Source organism: Lissotriton helveticus, chromosome 12, assembly GCF_964261635.1.
Source record: "Lissotriton helveticus chromosome 12, aLisHel1.1, whole genome shotgun sequence".
NCBI lineage: Eukaryota > Metazoa > Chordata > Amphibia > Caudata > Salamandridae > Lissotriton > Lissotriton helveticus.
In genome coordinates this window covers 132,016,854-132,038,186 of record NC_136073.1, presented here as the reverse complement: position 1 = coordinate 132,038,186, position 21,333 = coordinate 132,016,854, and the positions used below count along the sequence as shown (strand labels likewise).

The following is a 21,333-nucleotide window of genomic DNA, read 5'->3' as shown; positions in this document are numbered from 1 at the left end:
TCCTCAAAAACCTAACCATGCAGTCCCCCCTAACTGTATAGTTATCTTGCTTTACTGCTGTTTGTGTGATTAGCTGGGAGGAGCTCACGGCAGCATCCTCCCTATAAAAGTATAGATGGACCGCTCCTTAACTTTTTCTTGCTTCACATACAGATGGCTTGAGGAGGTACAGGGGAGATGCAGGTCTAATAGACAGAATAGAAGATCTGCGCCAGGTGTGTTTCTCTGCATTGGTGTCCCATCACAGGCCAACAAGTGTACGTGTGATCTTTGACTTCTGGCAGTTCACAAGCAGGCAACCAGGAAACGGTTTCAGCCTATCAACCACTGAGGAGACAAAGCCTTTGTATAAGGAATGAGGAAGCAATGAACACATTCAGCCTATCACTGGAGTTCCCTGAGTGTTTCCAATTATAAATTCTCCATGTCACTGTATGTTATTGAGCCCAAGTAGCTCGCCGTGATCGTATAGTGGTTAGTACTCTGCGTTGTGGCTGCAGCAACCTCGGTTCGAATCCGAGTCACGGCATTGTGGTTGGCAATGTCACGGCAGTTGGGTTTTTCTTTTACAGAATTACCAAATGTACCAGTTGTTTTTGTAAAATGTCTATTAAAAACAGATCCTTTAAAATATTTAAACGATCTAACGACAAATTATTTAAACACACATGATTATAAGATGTAGCCTTATTTTTGTTTTTAGGAGAGAATGTGCCTGCTGAAAAAAACATTATTTTTAAAAAGTGCATTGCAGGATATCAGGAATTTGCTGTGGCACACCTTGAAAATTTTCATGCAGATTATTTGCACAAAACTTACAGTCAGTTGTTGTGGCCGAGTGGTTAAGGCGATGGATTAGAAATCCATTGGGGTCTCCCTGTGCAGGTTCGAATCCTGCCAACAACGAGAAACTTTTTAACATCGGCTACAATTTCAGAAGCTAACCTTTAGAATTTCTTCCATGTCAGTTTTATAAATAGGTGGCTTATTTTGATGTCACTATTGCCCTTTCACATATTTATTATCGCTACCCCTTTCATATCTTTGCTATAACTCTCGTCCTACATTAGCGCTGGTGCAAACACTTCAAATTATTATACCCTGGCTCTCTCAGTCATACCATTCATGCACTTGAAACTTACTTTACCAATAAAAGAAGCAAATAGAAAAATAAAACAAAAGTGCTTGCTGGATTAGGCAACACACTACATAAAACTGCATTTTCTTTTCTATTCTCCCCGTGTTACAAGCTTAACTGCTCCCTGTGTAATTTCTCTTAGCCTGCTGTCCCAGGAAGAGAATTTTATCTACAGGCTCTTTCTGTGTTTTTTTCCTAGTCTTTCTTTCCTTTTTCTTAGATTTGTAACTGTTCCTTTACGTGCTCTATTTAGGCGCCATTAATCTCATTTGAGCTCCTTGTACCTGCTGCTGTTTTCTCCACACCTCATACTGCCTTTTCCCTCTTTCTCTCTTTCTCTGAGGTTGGTGGCTACTTTCCAAAGCTTCTGATGCCCCAATGTTCCTTCATCTTGTTGTCAGACGTGAATTGGAAAAGCAACCAAATTAACAAGCCTTTACCACTCATATATGGCAGAGGTTTATACTTTAATTGAGCTAAGAAAAGCGTGTTGTGGGGCCCCTACGAGCCATGGTGCTTGCTTCATCATAATTACGCATGCAGTCATTAGCCACAGCTCTGATCATGGGTCACTGAGGTCAGTTTCAATAATTCCTCAAAAACCTAACCATGCAGTCCCCCCTAACTGTGTAGTTATCTTGCTTTACTGCTGTTTGTGTGATTATCTGGGAGGAGCTCATGGCAGCATCCTCCCTATAAAAGTGTAGATGGACCGCTCCTTAACTCTTTCTTGCTTCACATACAGATGGCTTGAGGAGGTACAGGGGAGATGCAGGTCTACTAGACAGTATAGAAGATCTGCGCCAGGTGTGTTTCTCTGCATTGGTATCCCATCACAGGCCCACAAGTGTATGTGTGATCTTTGACTCCTGGCAGTTCACAAGCAGGCGGCCAGGAAACAGTTTCAGCCTATCAACCCCTGAGGAGACAAAGCCTTTGTATAGGGAATGAGGAAGCAATTAACACATTCAGCCTATCACAGGAGTTCCCTGAGTGTACCGAATTATAAATTCTCCATGTCACTGTATGTTATTGAGCCCACGTAGCTCGCCGTGATCGTATAGTGGTTAGTACTCTGCGTTGTGGCCGCAGCAACCTCGGTTCGAATCTGAGTCACGGCATTGTGGTTGGCAATGTCACGGCAGTTGGGTTTTTCTCTTACAGAATTACAAAATGTACCAGTTGTGTTTGTAAAATGTCTATTAAAAACAGATCCTTTAAAATATTTAAACAATCTAACGACAAATTATTTTAACACACATGATTATAAGATGTAGCTATATTGTACCTACTGACATAAATTATCGTTCTTGAACCTATTTGCGGTGGGGGAATGGAGCTCTCCCCCATGCCAATCAGAATGCAGATGAATGCAGTTGCAGTTGAGTGACCTGTATTGTGGCTGTCTAGAGGGAATGCACAAATGTAGCTGTCTCGCAGTCCAATCCAGACGTCAATTGGAGACAGGTTTTCAGGCAAATAGAGCAGTAAGTGCAGAGAAATGCTCACTCTCTAAAAATGGCATTTATAAAGTAGTAAAGTTAAATCCAACCTCACCAGTAAATAGGATTTATCAATAAATAAATAAAGCTTCTCCTCTCTGATATGGAATTACCCCCCAAAAAGTATAAGGGAATACCCAATGCTAACCTACGAGAGGGGCAGACCTCACTGTAGTGAAAAATGTAATAGACTGTTTTGTACTACCAGGACATGCAAACTACCACAGTACATGTCTTACCTTTTACTTACATAGCATGATGCCCATAGGACTACCTAGGGCCTACCTTTTGGTTAATTATATGTAATAAAATTGGAGTTTAAGGCTTGGCAAGTAGTTTTAAATGGCAAGTCGAAGTGGCAGTACACTGCAGCACAGGCACTGCAGTAGCAGGCTTGAGACAGGTTTGAAATGATACTTTTTTGGGCGGCACAATCAGTTCCTGGGTATATGGTATACCACTTTACAAGGGGCTTTCAAGTCAATGAAATCTGTCAGTCAGGAATACTCCAATTACACACATGATTAGGGAAGAAGCACGTTCACTTCAGCACTGATTAGTAGCAATAAAGTGATTAGAGTCCTAAGGCCAATAAAAAGATACAGCAAAATGCGTAGGTGAAAAGCAATAAGGTAGGGTTGAGGCCACCTTAAGAGTGCAAGGTCTAACAAAAACAAATTAAGGATAACATGAGTAAAACATCAGGTTTCTCTACGGCATTTGGTGAGACAAGTGTGCCTTCTTTTATCTTCCATAAATGCAATCTTTCCCTGACCCCTTTATTATATAGCTCTTCAAGTAAAAAAGATAAAGCACTTACAAAGGAGCCTCAAATACTCAAAGATGGTAGACTTCTGTAATATGGGCCATAGACTAAAAGCAGCACGAAAACAGAGTGCAATAGGGTCCCAAAAACTTGAGTGCCACATGAGAGTATGCATGAAAGCCTATCCTTTTCCAAACTAGAGATATACTCATGCAATTTTTGTTTTTAGGAGAGAATGTGCCTGCTGAAAAATACATTATTTTAAAAAAGTGCATTGCAGAATACCAGGAATTTGCTGTGGGACACCTTGAAATCTTTCATACAGATTATTTGCACAAAACTTACAGTCAGTTGTTGTCGCCGAGTGGTTAAGGCGATGGACTAGAAATCCATTGTGGTCTCCCCGCGCAAGTTCGAATCCTGCCAACAACGAGAAACTTTTTAACATCGGCTACAATTTCAGAAGTTAACCTTTAGAATTTCTTCCATGTCAGTTTTATAAATAGGTGGCTTATTTTGGTGTCACTATTGCCCTTTCACATATTTATTATCGCTACCCCTTTCATATCTTTGCTATAACTCTCGTCCTACATTAGCGCTGGTGCAAACACTTCAAATTATTATACCCTGGCTCTCTCAGTCATACCATTCATGCACTTGAAACTTACTTTACCAATAAAAGAAGCAAATAGAAAAATAAAATAAAAGTGCTTGCTGGATTAGGCAAACACACTTCATAAAACTGCATTTTCTTTTCTATTCTCCCAGTGTTACAAGCTTAACTGCTCCCTGTGTAATTTCTCTTAGCCTGCTGTCCCAGGAAGAGAATTTTATCTACAGGCTCTTTCCGTGTTTTTTTCCTAGTCTTTCTTTCCCTTTTCTTAGATTTGTAACTGTTCCTTTATGTGCTCTATTTAGGCGCAATTAATCTCATTTGAGCTCCTTGTACCTGCTGCTGTTTTATCCACACCTCATACTGCCTTTTCCCTCTTTCTCTCTTTCTCTGAGGTTGGTGGCTACTTTCCAAAGCTTCTGATGCCCCAATGGTCCTTCATCTTGTTGTCAGACGTGAATTGGAAAAGCAACCAAATTAACAAGCCTTTACCACTCATAGATGGCAGAGGTTTATACTTTAATTCAATGAGCTAAGAAAAGCGTGTTGTGGGGCCCCTACGAGCCATGGTGCTTGCTTCATCATAATTGGGCGCGCAGTCATTAGCCACAGCTCTGATCATGGGTCACTGAGGTCAGTTTCAATAATTCCTCAAAAACCTAACCATGCAGTCCCCCCTAACTGTATAGTTATCTTGCTTTACTGCTGTTTGTGTGATTAGCTGGGAGGAGCTCACGGCAGCATCCTCCCTATAAAAGTATAGATGGACCGCTCCTTAACTTTTTCTTGCTTCACATACAGATGGCTTGAGGAGGTACAGGGGAGATGCAGGTCTAATAGACAGAATAGAAGATCTGCGCCAGGTGTGTTTCTCTGCATTGGTGTCCCATCACAGGCCAACAAGTGTACGTGTGATCTTTGACTTCTGGCAGTTCACAAGCAGGCAACCAGGAAACGGTTTCAGCCTATCAACCACTGAGGAGACAAAGCCTTTGTATAAGGAATGAGGAAGCAATGAACACATTCAGCCTATCACTGGAGTTCCCTGAGTGTTTCCAATTATAAATTCTCCATGTCACTGTATGTTATTGAGCCCAAGTAGCTCGCCGTGATCGTATAGTGGTTAGTACTCTGCGTTGTGGCTGCAGCAACCTCGGTTCGAATCCGAGTCACGGCATTGTGGTTGGCAATGTCACGGCAGTTGGGTTTTTCTTTTACAGAATTACCAAATGTACCAGTTGTTTTTGTAAAATGTCTATTAAAAACAGATCCTTTAAAATATTTAAACGATTTAACGATAAATTATTTAAACACACATGATTATAAGATGTAGCCTTATTTTTGTTTTTAGGAGAGAATGTGCCTGCTGAAAAAAACATTATTTTTAAAAAGTGCATTGCAGGATATCAGGAATTTGCTGTGGCACACCTTGAAAACTTTCATGCAGATTATTTGCACAAAACTTACAGTCAGTTGTTGTGGCCGAGTGGTTAAGGCAATGGACTAGAAATCCATTGGGGTCTCCCCGCGCAGGTTCGAATCCTGCCAACAACGAGAAACTTTTTAACATCGGCTACAATTTCAGAAGTTAACCTTTAGAATTTCTTCCATGTCAGTTTTATAAATAGGTGGCTTATTTTGGTGTCACTATTGCCCTTTCACATATTTATTATCGCTACCCCTTTCATATCTTTGCTATAACTCTCGTCCTACATTAGCGCTGGTGCAAACACTTCAAATTATTATACCCTGGCTCTCTCAGTCATACCATTCATGCACTTGAAACTTACTTTACCAATAAAAGAAGCAAATAGAAAAATAAAACAAAAGTGCTTGCTGGATTAGGCAAACACACTTCATAAAACTGCATTTTCTTTTCTATTCTCCCCGTGTTACAAGCTTAACTGCTCCCTGTGTAATTTCTCTTAGCCTGCTGTCCCAGGAAGAGAATTTTATCTACAGGCTCTTTCCGTGTTTTTTTCCTAGTCTTTCTTTCCCTTTTCTTAGATTTGTAACTGTTCCTTTACGTGCTCTATTTAGGCGCCATTAATCTCATTTGAGCTCCTTGTACCTGCTGCTGTTTTCTCCACACCTCATACTGCCTTTTCCCTCTTTCTCTCTTTCTCTGAGGTTGGTGGCTACTTTCCAAAGCTTCTGATGCCCCAATGTTCCTTCATCTTGTTGTCAGACGTGAATTGGAAAAGCAACCAAATTAACAAGCCTTTACCACTCATACATGGCAGAGGTTTATACTTTAATTCAATGAGCTGAGAAAAGCGTGTTGTGGGGCCCCTACGAGCCATGGTGCTTGCTTCATCATAATTGGGCACGCAGTCATTAGCCACAGCTCTGATCATGGGTCACTGAGGTCAGTTTCAATAATTCCTCAAAAACCTATCCATGCAGTCCCCCCTAACTGTGTAGTTATCTTGCTTTACTGTTGTTTGTGTGTTTAGCTGGGAGGAGCTCACGGCAGCATCCTCCCTATAAAAGTGTAGATGGACCGCTCCTTAACTTTTTCTTGCTTCACATACAGATGGCTTGAGGAGGTACAGGGGAGATGCAGGTCTAATAGACAGAATAGAAGATCTGCGCCAGGTGTGTTTCTCTGCATTGGTGTCCCATCACAGGCCCACAAGTGTATGTGTGATCTTTGACTTCTGGCAGTTCACAAGCAGGCGGCCAGGAAACGGTTTCAGCCTATCAACCACTGAGGAGACAAAGCCTTTGTATAAGCAATGAGGAAGCAATGAACACATTCAGCCTATCACAGGAGTTCCCTGAGTGTTCCGAATTATAAATTCTCCATGTCACTGTATGTTATTGAGCCCAAGTAGCTTGCCGTGATCGTATAGTGGTTAGTACTCTGCGTTGTGGCCGCAGCAACCTCAGTTCGAATCCAAGTCACGGCATTGTGGTTGGCAATGTCACGGCAGTTGGGTTTTTCTTTTACAGAATTACCAAATGTACCAGTTGTTTTTGTAAAATGTCTATTAAAAACAGATCCTTTAAAATATTTAAACGATCTAACGACAAATTATTTAAACACACATGATTATAAGATGTAGCCTTATTTTTGTTTTTAGGAGAGAATGTGCCTGCTGAAAAAAACATTATTTTTAAAAAGTGCATTGCAGGATATCAGGAATTTGCTGTGGCACCCCTTGAAAACTTTCATGCAGATTATTTGCACAAAACTTACAGTCAGTTGTTGTGGCCGAGTGGTTAAGGCGATGGACTAGAAATCCATAGGGGTCTCCCCGCGCAGGTTCGAATCCTGGCAACAACGAGAAACTTTTTAACATCGGCTACAATTTCAGAAGCTAACCTTTAGAATTTCTTCCATGTCAGTTTTATAAATAGGTGGCTTATTTTGGTGTCACTATTGCCCTTTCACATATTTATTATCGCTACCCCTTTCATATCTTTGCTATAACTCTCGTCCTACATTAGCGCTGGTGCAAACACTTCAAATTATTATACCCTGGCTCTCTCAGTCATACCATTCATGCACTTGAAACTTACTTTACCAATAAAAGAAGCAAATAGAAAAATAAAACAAAAGTGCTTGCTGGATTAGGCAACACACTTCATAAATCTGCATTTTCTTTTCTATTCTCCCCGTGTTACAAGCTTAACTGCTCCCTGTGTAATTTCTCTTAGCCTGCTGTCCCAGGAAGAGAATTTTATCTACAGGCTCTTTCCGTGTTTTTTTCCTAGTCTTTCTTTCCCTTTTCTTAGATTTGTAACTGTTCCTTTACGTGCTCTATTTAGGCGCCATTAATCTCATTTGAGCTCCTTGTACCTGCTGCTGTTTTCTCCACACCTCATACTGCCTTTTCCCTCTTTCTCTCTTTCTCTGAGGTTGGTGGCTACTTTCCAAAGCTTCTGATGCCCCAATGTTCCTTCATCTTGTTGTCAGACGTGAATTGGAAAAGCAACCAAATTAACAAGCCTTTACCACTCATACATGGCAGAGGTTTATACTTTAATTCAATGAGCTGAGAAAAGCGTGTTGTGGGGCCCCTACGAGCCATGGTGCTTGCTTCATCATAATTGGGCACGCAGTCATTAGCCACAGCTCTGATCATGGGTCACTGAGGTCAGTTTCAATAATTCCTCAAAAACCTATCCATGCAGTCCCCCCTAACTGTGTAGTTGTCTTGCTTTACTGCTGTTTGTGTGATTAGCTGGGAGGAGCTCACGGCAGCATCCTCCCTATAAAAGTGTAGATGGACCGCTCCTTAACTTTTTCTTGCTTCACATACAGATGGCTTGAGGAGGTACAGGGGAGATGCAGGTCTAATAGACAGAATAGAAGATCTGCGCCAGGTGTGTTTCTCTGCATTGGTGTCCCATCACAGGCCCACAAGTGTATGTGTGATCTTTGACTTCTGGCAGTTCACAAGCAGGCGGCCAGGAAATGGTTTCAGCCTATCAACCACTGAGGAGACAAAGCCTTTGTATAAGCAATGAGGAAGCAATGAACACATTCAGCCTGTCACAGGAGTTCCCTGAGTGTTCCGAATTATAAATTCTCCATGTCACTGTATGTTATTGAGCCCAAGTAGCTTGCCGTGATCGTATAGTGGTTAGTACTCTGCGTTGTGGCCGCAGCAACCTCGGTTCGAATCCGAGTCACGGCATTGTGGTTGGCAATGTCACGGCAGTTGGGTTTTTCTTTTACAGAATTACCAAATGTACCAGTTGTTTTTGAAAAATGTCTATTAAAAACAGATCCTTTAAAATATTTAAACGATTTAACGACAAATTATTTAAACACACATGATTATAAGATGTAGCCTTATTTTTGTTTTTAGGAGAGAATGTGCCTGCTGAAAAAAACATTATTTTTAAAAAGTGCATTGCAGGATATCAGGAATTTGCTGTGGCACACCTTGAAAACTTTCATGCAGATTATTTGCACAAAACTTACAGTCAGTTGTTGTGGCCGAGTGGTTAAGGCGATGGACTAGAAATCCATTGGCGTCTCTCCGCGCAGGTTCTAATCCTGCCAACAACGAGAAACTTTTTAACATCGGCTACAATTTCAGAAGTTAACCTTTAGAATTTCTTCCATGTCAGTTTTATAAATAGGTGGCTTATTTTGGTGTCACCATTGCCCTTTCACATATTTATTATCGCTACCCCTTTCATATCTTTGCTATAACTCTCGTCCTACATTAGCGCTGGTGCAAACACTTCAAATTATTATACCCTGGCTCTCTCAGTCATACCATTCATGCACTTGAAACTTACTTTACCAATAAAAGAAGCAAATAGAAAAATAAAACAAAAGTGCTTGCTGGATTAGGCAAACACACTTCATAAAACTGCATTTTCTTTTCTATTCTCTCCGTGTTACAAGCTTAACTGCTCCCTGTGTAATTTCTCTTAGCCTGCTGTCCCAGGAAGAGAATTTTATCTACAGGCTCTTTCCGTGTTTTTTTCCTAGTCTTTCTTTCCCTTTTCTTAGATTTGTAACTGTTCCTTTACGTGCTCTATTTAGGCGCCATTAATCTCATTTGAGCTCCTTGTACCTGCTGCTGTTTTCTCCACACCTCATACTGCCTTTTCCCTCTTTCTCTCTTTCTCTGAGGTTGGTGGCTACTTTCCAAAGCTTCTGATGCCCCAATGTTCCTTTATCTTGTTGTCAGACGTGAATTGGAAAAGCAACCAAATTAACAAGCCTTTACCACTCATACATGGCAGAGGTTTATACTTTAATTCAATGAGCTAAGAAAAGCGTGTTGTGGGGCCCCTACGAGCCATGGTGCTTGCTTCATCATAATTGGGCATGCAGTCATTAGCCACAGCTCTGATCATGGGTCACTGAGGTCAGTTTCAATAATTCCTCAAAAACCTATCCATGCAGTCCCCCCTAACTGTGTAGTTATCTTGCTTTACTGCTGTTTGTGTGATTAGCTGGGAGGAGCTCACGGCAGCATCCTCCCTATAAAAGTGTAGATGGACCGCTCCTTAACTTTTTCTTGCTTCACTTACAGATGGCTTGAGGAGGTACAGGGGAGATGCAGGTCTAATAGACAGAATAGAAGATCTGCGCCAGGTGTGTTTCTCTGCATTGGTGTCCCATCACAGGCCCACAAGTGTATGTGTGATCTTTGACTTCTGGCAGTTCACAAGCAGGCGGCCAGGAAATGGTTTCAGCCTATCAACCACTGAGGAGACAAAGCCTTTGTATAAGCAATGAGGAAGCAATGAACACATTCAGCCTATCACAGGAGTTCCCTGAGTGTTCCGAATTATAAATTCTCCATGTCACTGTTTGTTATTGAGCCCAAGTAGCTTGCCGTGATCGTATAGTGGTTAGTACTCTGCGTTGTGGCCGCAGCAACCTCGGTTCGAATCTGAGTCACGGCATTGTGGTTGGCAATGTCACGGCAGTTGGGTTTTTCTTTTACAGAATTACCAAATGTACCAGTTGTTTTTGTAAAATGTCTATTAAAAACAGATCCTTAAAAATATTTAAACGATGTAACGACAAATTATTTAAACACACATGATTATAAGATGTAGCCTTATTTTTGTTTTTAGGAGAGAATGTGCCTGCTGAAAAAAACATTATTTTAAAAAAGTGCATTGCAGGATATCAGGAATTTGCTGTGGCACACCTTGAAAACTTTCATGCAGATTATTTGCACAAAACTTACAGTCAGTTGTTGTGGCCGAGTGGTTAAGGCGATGGACTAGAAATCCATTGGGGTCTCCCCGCGCAGGTTCGAATCCTGCCAACAACGCGAAACTTTTTAACATCGGCTACAATTTCAGAAGCTAACCTTTAGAATTTCTTCCATGTCAGTTTTATAAATAGGTGGCTTATTTTGGTGTCACTATTGCCCTTTCACATATTTATTATTGCTACCCCTTTCATATCTTTGCTATAACTCTCGTCCTACATTAGCACTGGTGCAAACACTTCAAATTATTATACCCTGGCTCTCTCAGTCATACCATTCATGTACTTGAAACTTACTTTACCAATAAAAGAAGCAAATAGAAAAATAAAACAAAAGTGCTTGCTGGATTAGGCAACACACTTCATAAAACTGCATTTTCTTTTCTATTCTCCCCGTGTTACAAGCTTAACTACTCCCTGTGTAATTTCTCTTAGCCTGCTGTCCCAGGAAGAGAATTTTATCTACAGGCTCTTTCCGTGTTTTTTCCTAGTCTTTCTTTCCTTTTTCTTAGATTTGTAACTGTTCCTTTACGTGCTCTATTTAGGCGCCATTAATCTCATTTGAGCTCCTTGTACCTGCTGCTGTTTTCTCCACACCTCATACTGCCTTTTCCCTCTTTCTCTCTTTCTCTGAGGTTGGTGGCTACTTTCCAAAGCTTCTGATGCCCCAATGTTCCTTCATCTTGTTGTCAGACGTGAATTCGAAAAGCAACCAAATTAACAAGCCTTTACCACTCATATATGGCAGAGGGTTATACTTTAATTGAGCTAAGAAAAGCGTGTTGTGGGGCCCCTACGAGCCATGGTGCTTGCTTCATCATAATTAGGCATGCAGTCATTAGCCACAGCTCTGATCATGGGTCACTGAGGTCAGTTTCAATAATTCCTCAAAAACCTAACCATGCAGTCCCCCCTAACTGTGTAGTTATCTTGCTTTACTGCTGTTTGTGTGATTAGCTGGGAGGAGCTCATGGCAGCATCCTCCCTATAAAAGTGTAGATGGACCGCTCCTTAACTCTTTCTTGCTTCACATACAGATGGCTTGAGGAGGTACAGGGGAGATGCAGGTCTACTAGACAGTATAGAAGATCTGCGCCAGGTGTGTTTCTCTGCATTGGTGTCCCATCACAGGCCCACAAGTGTATGTGTGATCTTTGACTCCTGGCAGTTCACAAGCAGGTGGCCAGGAAACAGTTTCAGCCTATCAACCACTGAGGAGACAAAGCCTTTGTATAAGGAATGAGGAAGCAATTAACACATTCAGCCTATCACAGGAGTTCCCTGAGTGTACCGGAATATAAATTCTCCATGTCACTGTATGTTATTGAGCCCAAGTAGCTCGCCGTGATCGTATAGTGGTTAGTACTCTGCGTTGTGGCCGCAGCAACCTCGGTTCGAATCCGAGTCACGGCATTGTGGTTGGCAATGTCACGGCAGTTGGGTTTTTCTTTTACAGAATTACAAAATGTACCAGTTGTTTTTGTAAAATGTCTATTAAAAACAGATCCTTTAAAATATTTAAACGATCTAACGACAAATTATTTTAACACACATGATTATAAGATGTAGCTATATTGTACCTACTGACATAAATTATCGTTCTTGAACCTATTTGCGGTGGGGGAATGGAGCTCTCCCCCATGCCAATCAGAATGCAGATGAATGCAGTTGCAGTTGAGTGACCTGTATTGTGGCTGTCTAGAGGGAATGCACAAATGTAGCTGTCTCGCAGCCCAATCCAGACGTCAATTGGAGACAGGTTTTCAGGCAAATAGAGCAGTAAGTGCAGAGAAATGCTCACTCTCTAAAAATGGCATTTATAAAGTAGTAAAGTTAAATCCAACCTCACCAGTAAATAGGATTTATCAATAAATAAATAAAGCTTCTCCTCTCTGATATGGAATTACCCCCCAAAAAGTATAAGGGAATACCCAATGCTAACCTACGAGAGGGGCAGACCTCAAAGTAGTGAAAAATGTAATAGACTGTTTTGTACTACCAGGACATGCAAACTACCACAGTACATGCCTTACCTTTTACTTACATAGCATGATGCCCCTAGGACTACCTAGGGCCTACCTTTTGGTTAATTATATGTAATAAAATTGGAGTTTAAGGCTTGGCAAGTAGTTTTAAATGGCAAGTCGAAGTGGCAGTACACTGCAGCACAGGCACTGCAGTAGCAGGCTTGAGACAGGTTTGAAATGATACTTTTTTGGGCGGCACAATCAGTTCCTGGGTATATGGTATACCACTTTACAAGGGGCTTTCAAGTCAATGAAATCTGTCAGTCAGGTATACTCCAATTACACACATGATTAGGGAAGAAGCACGTTCACTTCAGCACTGATTAGTAGCAATAAAGTGATCAGAGTCCTAAGGCCAACAAAAAGATACAGCAAAATGCGTAGGTGAAAAGCAATAAGGTAGGGTTGAGGCCACCTTAAGAATGCAAGGTCTAACAAAAACAAACTAAGGATAACATGAGTAAAACATCAGGTTTCTCTACGGCATTTGGTGAGACAAGTGTGCCTTCTTTTATCTTCCATAAATGCAATCTTTCCCTGACCCCTTTATTATATAGCTCTTCAAGTAAAAAAGATAAAGCACTTACAAAGGAGCCTCAAATACTCAAAGATGGTAGACTTCTGTAATATGGGCCATAGACTAAAAGCAGCACGAAAACAGAGTGCAATAGGGTCCCAAAAACTTGAGTGCCACATGAGAGTATGCATGAAAGCCTATCCTTTTCCAAACTAGAGATATACTCATGCAATTTTTGTTTTTAGGAGAGAATGTGCCTGCTGAAAAATACATTATTTTAAAAAAGTGCATTGCAGAATACCAGGAATTTGCTGTGGGACACCTTGAAAACTTTCATACAGATTATTTGCACAAAACTTACAGTCAGTTGTTGTGGCTGAGTGGTTAAGGCGATGGACTAGAAATCCATTGGGGTCTCCCCGCGCAGGTTCGAATCCTGCCAACAACGAGAAACTTTTTAACATCGGCTACAATTTCAGAAGTTAACCTTTAGAATTTCTTCCATGTCAGTTTTATAAATAGGTGGCTTATTTTGGTGTCACTATTGCCCTTTCACATATTTATTATCGCTACCCCTTTCATATCTTTGCTATAACTCTCGTCCTACATTAGCGCTGGTGCAAACACTTCAAATTATTATACCCTGGCTCTCTCAGTCATACCATTCATGCACTTGAAACTTACTTTACCAATAAAAGAAGCAAATAGAAAAATAAAATAAAAGTGCTTGCTGGATTAGGCAAACACACTTCATAAAACTGCATTTTCTTTTCTATTCTCCCCGTGTTACAAGCTTAACTGCTCCCTGTGTAATTTCTCTTAGCCTGCTGTCCCAGGAAGAGAATTTTATCTACAGGCTCTTTCCGTGTTTTTTTCCTAGTCTTTCTTTCCCTTTTCTTAGATTTCTAACTGTTCCTTTATGTGCTCTATTTAGGCGCCATTAATCTCATTTGAGCTCCTTGTACCTGCTGCTGTTTTCTCCACACCTCATACTGCCTTTTCCCTCTTTCTCTCTTTCTCTGAGGTTGGTGGCTACTTTCCAAAGCTTCTGATGCCCCAATGTTCCTTCATCTTGTTGTCAGACGTGAATTGGAAAAGCAACCAAATTAACAAGCCTTTACCACTCATACATGGCAGAGGTTTATACTTTAATTCAATGAGCTAAGAAAAGCGTGTTGTGGGGCCCCTACGAGCCATGGTGCTTGCTTCATCATAATTGGGCGCGCAGTCATTAGCCACAGCTCTGATCATGGGTCACTGAGGTCAGTTTCAATAATTCCTCAAAAACCTAACCATGCAGTCCCCCCTAACTGTATAGTTATCTTGCTTTACTGCTGTTTGTGTGATTAGCTGGGAGGAGCTCACGGCAGCATTCTCCCTATAAAAGTATAGATGGACCGCTCCTTTACTTTTTCTTGCTTCACATACAGATGGCTTGAGGAGGTACAGGGGAGATGCAGGTCTAATAGACAGAATAGAAGATCTGCGCCAGGTGTGTTTCTCTGCATTGGTGTCCCATCACAGGCCAACAAGTGTATGTGTGATCTTTGACTTCTGGCAGTTCACAAGCAGGCAACCAGGAAACGGTTTCAGCCTATCAACCACTGAGGAGACAAAGCCTTTGTATAAGGAATGAACACATTCAGCCTATCACTGGAGTTCCCTGAGTGTTTCGAATTATAAATTCTCCATGTCACTGTATGTTATTGAGCCCAAGTAGCTTGCCGTGATCGTATAGTGGTTAGTACTCTGCGTTGTGGCCGCAGCAACCTCGGTTCGAATCCGAGTCACGGCATTGTGGTTGGCAATGTCACGGCAGTTGGGTTTTTCTTTTACAGAATTACCAAATGTACCAGTTGTTTTTGTAAAATGTCTATTAAAAACAGATCCTTTAAAATATTTAAACGATTTAACGACAAATTATTTAAACACACATGATTATAAGATGTAGCCTTATTTTTGTTTTTAGGAGAGAATGTGCCTGCTGAAAAAAACATTCTTTTTAAAAAGTGCATTGCAGGATATCAGGAATTTGCTGTGGCACACCTTGAAAACTTTCATGCAGATTATTTGCACAAAACTTACAGTCAGTTGTTGTGGCCGAGTGGTTAAGGCGATGGACTAGAAATCCATTGGGGTCTCCCCGCGCAGGTTCGAATCCTGCCAACAACGAGAAACTTTTTAACATCGGCTACAATTTCAGAAGTTAACCTTTAGAATTTCTTCCATGTCAGTTTTATAAATAGGTGGCTTATTTTGGGGTCACTATTGCCCTTTCACATATTTATTATCGCTACCCCTTTCATATCTTTGCTATAACTCTCGTCCTACATTAGCGCTGGTGCAAACACTTCAAATTATTATACCCTGGCTCTCTCAGTCATACCATTCATGCACTTGAAACTTACTTTACCAATAAAAGAAGCAAATAGAAAAATAAAACAAAAGTGCTTGCTGGATTAGGCAAACACACTTCATAAAACTGCATTTTCTTTTCTATTCTCCCCGTGTTACAAGCTTAACTGCTCCCTGTGTAATTTCTCTTAGCCTGCTGTCCCAGGAAGAGAATTTTATCTACAGGCTCTTTCCGTGTTTTTTTCCTAGTCTTTCTTTCCCTTTTCTTAGATTTGTAACTGTTCCTTTACGTGCTCTATTTAGGCGCCATTAATCTCATTTGAGATCCTTGTACCTGCTGCTGTTTTCTCCACACCTCATACTGCCTTTTCCCTCTTTCTCTCTTTCTCTGAGGTTGGTGGCACCTTTCCATAGCTTCTGATGCCCCAATGTTCCTTCATCTTGTTGTCAGACGTGAATTGGAAAAGCAACCAAATTAACAAGCCTTTACCACTCATACATGTCAGAGGTTTATACTTTAATTCAATGAGCTAAGAAAAGCGTGTTGTGGGGCCCCTACGAGCCATGGTGCTTGCTTCATCATAATTGGGCACGCAGTCATTAGCCACAGCTCTGATCATGGGTCACTGAGGTCAGTTTCAATAATTCCTCAAAAACCTATCCATGCAGTCCCCCCTAACTGTGTAGTTATCTTGCTTTACTGCTGTTTGTGTGATTAGCTGGGAGGAGCTCACGGCAGCATCCTCCCTATAAAAGTGTAGATGGACCGCTCCTTAACTTTTTCTTGCTTCACATACAGATGGCTTGAGGAGGTACAGGGGAGATGCAGGTCTAATAGACAGATTAGAAGATCTGCGCCAGGTGTGTTTCTCTGCATTGGTGTCCCATCACAGGCCCACAAGTGTATGTGTGATCTTTGACTTCTGGCAGTTCACAAGCAGGCGGCCAGGAAACGGTTTCAGCCTATCAACCACTGAGGAGACAAAGCCTTTGTATAAGCAATGAGGAAGCAATGAACACATTCAGCCTATCACAGGAGTTCCCTGAGTGTTCCGAATTATAAATTCTCCATGTCACTGTATGTTATTGAGCCCAAGTAGCTTGCCGTGATCGTATAGTGGTTAGTACTCTGCGTTGTGGCCGCAGCAACCTCGGTTCGAATCCGAATCACGGCATTGTGGTTGGCAATGTCACGGCAGTTGGGTTTTTCTTTTACAGAATTACCAAATGTACCAGTTGTTTTTGTAAAATGTCTATTAAAAACAGATCCTTTAAAATATTTAAACGATCTAACGACAAATTATTTAAACACACATGATTATAAGATGTAGCCTTATTTTTGTTTTTAGGAGAGAATGTGCCTGCTGAAAAAAACATTATTTTTAAAAAGTGCATTGCAGGATATCAGGAATTTGCTGTGGCACACCTTGAAAACTTTCATGCAGAGTATTTGCACAAAACTTACAGTCAGTTGTTGTGGCCGAGTGGTTAAGGCGATGGACTAGAAATCCATTGGGGTCTCCCCGCGCAGGTTTGAATCCTGCCAACAACGAGAAACTTTTTAACATCGGCTACAATTTCAGAAGCTAACCTTTAGAATTTCTTCCATGTCAGTTTTATAAATAGGTGGCTTATTTTGGTGTCACTATTGCCCTTTCACATATTTATTATCGCTACCCCTTCCATATCTTTGCTATAACTCTCGTCCTACATTAGCGCTGGTGCAAACACTTCAAATTATTTTACCCTGGCTCTCTCAGTCATACCATTCATGCACTTGAAACTTACTTTACCAATAAAAGAAGCAAATAGAAAAATAAAACAAAAGTGCTTGCTGGATTAGGCAACACACTTCATAAAACTGCATTTTCTTTTCTATTCTCCCCGTGTTACAAGCTTAACTGCTCCCTGTGTAATTTCTCTTAGCCTGTTGTCCCAGGAAGAGAATTTTATCTACAGGCTCTTTCCGTGTTTTTTTCCTAGTCTTTATTTCCTTTTTCTTAGATTTGTAATTGTTCCTTTACGTGCTCTATTTAGGCGCCATTAATCTCATTTGAGCTCCTTGTACCTGCTGCTGTTTTCTCCACACCTCATACTGCCTTTTCCCTCTTTCTCTCTTTCTCTGAGGTTGGTGGCTACTTTCCAAAGCTTCTGATGCCCCAATGTTCCTTCATCTTGTTGTCAGACGTGAATTGGAAAAGCAACCAAATTAACAAGCCTTTACCACTCATATATGGCAGAGGTTTATACTTTAATTGAGCTAAGAAAAGCGTGTTGTGGGGCCCCTACGAGCCATGGTGCTTGCTTCATCATAATTGGGCAAGCAGTCATTAGCCACAGCTCTGATCATGGGTCACTGAGGTCAGTTTCAATAATTCCTCAAAAACCTAACCATGCAGTCCCCCCTAACTGTGTAGTTATCTTGCTTTACTGCTGTTTGTGTGATTAGCTGGGAGGAGCTCATGGCAGCATCCTCCCTATAAAAGTGTAGATGGACCGCTCCTTAACTCTTTCTTGCTTCACATACAGATGGCTTGAGGAGGTACAGGGGAGATGCAGGTCTACTAGACAGTATAGAAGATCTGCGCCAGGTGTGTTTCTCTGCATTGGTATCCCATCACAGGCCCACAAGTGTATGTGTGATCTTTGACTCCTGGCAGTTCACAAGCAGGCGGCCAGGAAACAGTTTCAGCCTATCAACCACTGAGGAGACAAAGCCTTTGTATAAGGAATGAGGAAGCAATTAACACATTCAGCCTATCACAGGAGTTCCCTGAGTGTACCGAATTATAAATTCTCCATGTCACTGTATGTTATTGAGCCCAAGTAGCTCGCCGTGATCGTATAGTGGTTAGTAGTCTGCGTTGTGGCCGCAGCAACCTCGGTTCGAATCCGAGTCATGGCATTGTGGTTGGCAATGTCACGGCAGTTGGGTTTTTCTTTTACAGAATTACAAAATGTACCAGTTGTTTTTGTAAAATGTCTATTAAAAACAGATCATTTAAAATATTTAAACGATCTAACGACAAATTATTTTAACACACATGATTATAAGATGTAGCTATATTGTACCTACTGACATAAATTATCGTTCTTGAACCTATTTGCGGTGGGGGAATGGAGCTCTCCCCCATGCCAATCAGAATGCAGATGAATGCAGTTGCAGTTGAGTGACCTGTATTGTGGCTGTCTAGAGGGAATGCACAAATGTAGCTGTCTCGCAGCCCAATCCAGACGTCAATTGGAGACAGGTTTTCAGGCAAATAGAGCAGTAAGTGCAGAGAAATGCTCACTCTCTAAAAATGGCATTTATAAAGTAGTAAAGTTAAATCCAACCTCACCAGTAAATAGGATTTATCAATAAATAAATAAAGCTTCTCCTCTCTGATATGGAATTACCCCCCAAAAAGTATAAGGGAATACCCAATGCTAACCTACGAGAGGGGCAGACCTCACAGTAGTGAAAAATGTAATAGACTGTTTTGTACTACCAGGACATGCAAACTACCACAGTACATGTCTTACCTTTTACTTACATGGCATGATGCCCCTAGGACTACCTAGGGCCTACCTTTTGGTTAATTATATGTAATACAATTGGAGTTTAAGGCTTGGCAAGTAGTTTTAAATGGCAAGTCGAAGTGGCAGTACACTGCAGCACAGGCACTGCAGTAGCAGGCTTGAGACAGGTTTGAAATGATACTTTTTTGGGCGGCACAATCAGTTCCTGGGTATATGGTATACCACTTTACAAGGGGCTTTCAAGTCAATGAAATCTGTCAGTCAGGTATACTCCAATTACACCCATGATTAGGGAAGAAGCACGTTCACTTCAGCACTGATTAGTAGCAATAAAGTGATCAGAGTCCTAAGGCCAACAAAAAGATACAGCAAAATGCGTAGGTGAAAAGCAATAAGGTAGGGTTGAGGCCACCTTAAGAATGCAAGGTCTAACAAAAACAAACTAAGGATAACATGAGTAAAACATCAGGTTTCTCTACGGCATTTGGTGAGACAAGTGTGCCTTCTTTTATCTTCCATAAATGCAATCTTTCCCTGACCCCTTTATTATATAGCTCTTCAAGTAAAAAAGATAAAGCACTTACAAAGGAGCCTCAAATACTCAAAGATGGTAGACTTCTGTAATATGGGCCATAGACTAAAAGCAGCACGAAAACAGAGTGCAATAGGGTCCCAAAAACTTGAGTGCCACATGAGAGTATGCATGAAAGCCTATCCTTTTCCAAACTAGAGATATACTCATGCAATTTTTGTTTTTAGGAGAGAATGTGCCTGCTGAAAAATACATTATTTTAAAAAAGTGCATTGCAGAATACCAGGAATTTGCTGTGGGACACCTTGAAAACTTTCATACAGATTATTTGCACAAAACTTACAGTCAGTTGTTGTGGCCGAGTGGTTAAGGCGATGGACTAGAAATCCATTGGGGTCTCCCCGCACAGGTTCGAATCTTGCCAACAACGAGAAACTTTTTAACATCGGCTACAATTTCAGAAGTTAACCTTTAGAATTTCTTCCATGTCAGTTTTATAAATAGGTGGCTTATTTTGGTGTCACTATTGCCCTTTCACATATTTATTATCGCTACCCCTTTCATATCTTTGCTATAACTCTCGTCCTACATTAGCGCTGGTGCAAACACTTCAAATTATTATACCCTGGCTCTCTCAGTCATACCATTCATGAACTTGAAACTTACTTTACCAATAAAAGAAGCAAATAGAAAAATAAAATAAAAGTGCTTGCTGGATTAGGCAAACACACTTCATAAAACTGCATTTTCTTTTCTATTCTCCCCGTGTTACAAGCTTAACTGCACCCTGTGTAATTTCTCTTAGCCTGCTGTCCCAGGAAGAGAATTTTATCTACAGGCTCTTTCCGTGTTTTTTTCCTAGTCTTTCTTTCCCTTTTCTTAGATTTGTAACTGTTCCTTTATGTGCTCTATTTAGGCGCCATTAATCTCATTTGAGCTCCTTGTACCTGCTGCTGTTTTCTCCACACCTCATACTAGAGTCAGAGTTTGATGTATCAGTGATCAGTTCTGCATCACTGAAAGGTATGAACCTGGGGACTTGTTCTGTTTCAGAGGCACCGATTCCTTTCTTTACCCAGTTGTCGTAAGGAAGTGGCAGAGGCACACGTTTGACATGTGTCGTATGGATCCAGTTCTTCCGTCCGGCCACACGAATAGCAGTTCTCGTTGCCAATAAGACTTGGAAAGGGCCGATGAATCTGGGCTGAAGATTTTTCGTTCTTGCAAAATTTCTAATGACTACTTGATCCCCAGGTTTCAGCTGATGACCTGGACTCTCCGGTGGCTTTGGCAATGCATCGAAAACCTGTTGGTGAATAAGGCTCAATTTAGCAGTCAAGTCGAAAAGATAATCAATTAACATTGGGTATTCCAGCTGCTTAAATTCTTTCGGTCTAGGTACCCCCCAAACATTTGCAGGACGACCAAAAATTATTTCATATGGACTAAGCCCTACTCTAGAATGTACAGTTGCTCTTGTTGATAACAACGCCAAAGGCAGTGCATCTGGCCAGGGCAAATTCGTGGATGCTTGTATCTTAGCAAGTTTCAGTTCAAGGGTGCCATTGTAACCCTCAACTAAACCCGCGGACTGGGGATGATTCGCACTGTGGAACTTTTGTCTAATCCCTAGGCCGGCACATACACTCTGCATAACTTTCCCT

The 21,333-nt window shown here is 41.2% G+C and overlaps 15 non-coding genes across 15 annotated transcripts; all 15 read left to right on the top strand.

The window, feature by feature from the left end:
* The first annotated feature begins 457 nt into the window (after positions 1–457).
* On the top strand, positions 458–529 carry TRNAH-GUG (transfer RNA histidin (anticodon GUG)). The gene has a single exon. It is a non-coding gene; the product is annotated as a tRNA-His (tRNA).
* A 295-nt stretch (positions 530–824) lies between these two features.
* Positions 825–906, top strand: TRNAS-AGA (transfer RNA serine (anticodon AGA)). Its single transcript has one exon. It is a non-coding gene; the product is annotated as a tRNA-Ser (tRNA).
* Positions 907–3,756: 2,850 nt separating this feature from the next.
* TRNAS-AGA (transfer RNA serine (anticodon AGA)) lies at positions 3,757–3,838 on the top strand. Its single transcript has one exon. It is a non-coding gene; the product is annotated as a tRNA-Ser (tRNA).
* A 1,286-nt stretch (positions 3,839–5,124) lies between these two features.
* Positions 5,125–5,196, top strand: TRNAH-GUG (transfer RNA histidin (anticodon GUG)). Its single transcript has one exon. It is a non-coding gene; the product is annotated as a tRNA-His (tRNA).
* Positions 5,197–5,491: 295 nt separating this feature from the next.
* TRNAS-AGA (transfer RNA serine (anticodon AGA)) lies at positions 5,492–5,573 on the top strand. The gene has a single exon. It is a non-coding gene; the product is annotated as a tRNA-Ser (tRNA).
* Positions 5,574–7,226: 1,653 nt separating this feature from the next.
* Positions 7,227–7,308, top strand: TRNAS-AGA (transfer RNA serine (anticodon AGA)). The gene has a single exon. It is a non-coding gene; the product is annotated as a tRNA-Ser (tRNA).
* Positions 7,309–8,593: 1,285 nt separating this feature from the next.
* TRNAH-GUG (transfer RNA histidin (anticodon GUG)) lies at positions 8,594–8,665 on the top strand. Its single transcript has one exon. It is a non-coding gene; the product is annotated as a tRNA-His (tRNA).
* A 295-nt stretch (positions 8,666–8,960) lies between these two features.
* Positions 8,961–9,042, top strand: TRNAS-AGA (transfer RNA serine (anticodon AGA)). The gene has a single exon. It is a non-coding gene; the product is annotated as a tRNA-Ser (tRNA).
* A 1,653-nt stretch (positions 9,043–10,695) lies between these two features.
* TRNAS-AGA (transfer RNA serine (anticodon AGA)) lies at positions 10,696–10,777 on the top strand. Its single transcript has one exon. It is a non-coding gene; the product is annotated as a tRNA-Ser (tRNA).
* Positions 10,778–12,057: 1,280 nt separating this feature from the next.
* On the top strand, positions 12,058–12,129 carry TRNAH-GUG (transfer RNA histidin (anticodon GUG)). Its single transcript has one exon. It is a non-coding gene; the product is annotated as a tRNA-His (tRNA).
* Positions 12,130–13,626: 1,497 nt separating this feature from the next.
* Positions 13,627–13,708, top strand: TRNAS-AGA (transfer RNA serine (anticodon AGA)). The gene has a single exon. It is a non-coding gene; the product is annotated as a tRNA-Ser (tRNA).
* A 1,275-nt stretch (positions 13,709–14,983) lies between these two features.
* On the top strand, positions 14,984–15,055 carry TRNAH-GUG (transfer RNA histidin (anticodon GUG)). Its single transcript has one exon. It is a non-coding gene; the product is annotated as a tRNA-His (tRNA).
* Positions 15,056–15,350: 295 nt separating this feature from the next.
* On the top strand, positions 15,351–15,432 carry TRNAS-AGA (transfer RNA serine (anticodon AGA)). Its single transcript has one exon. It is a non-coding gene; the product is annotated as a tRNA-Ser (tRNA).
* A 1,653-nt stretch (positions 15,433–17,085) lies between these two features.
* Positions 17,086–17,167, top strand: TRNAS-AGA (transfer RNA serine (anticodon AGA)). The gene has a single exon. It is a non-coding gene; the product is annotated as a tRNA-Ser (tRNA).
* A 2,850-nt stretch (positions 17,168–20,017) lies between these two features.
* Positions 20,018–20,099, top strand: TRNAS-AGA (transfer RNA serine (anticodon AGA)). Its single transcript has one exon. It is a non-coding gene; the product is annotated as a tRNA-Ser (tRNA).
* Positions 20,100–21,333: the final 1,234 nt, after the last annotated feature.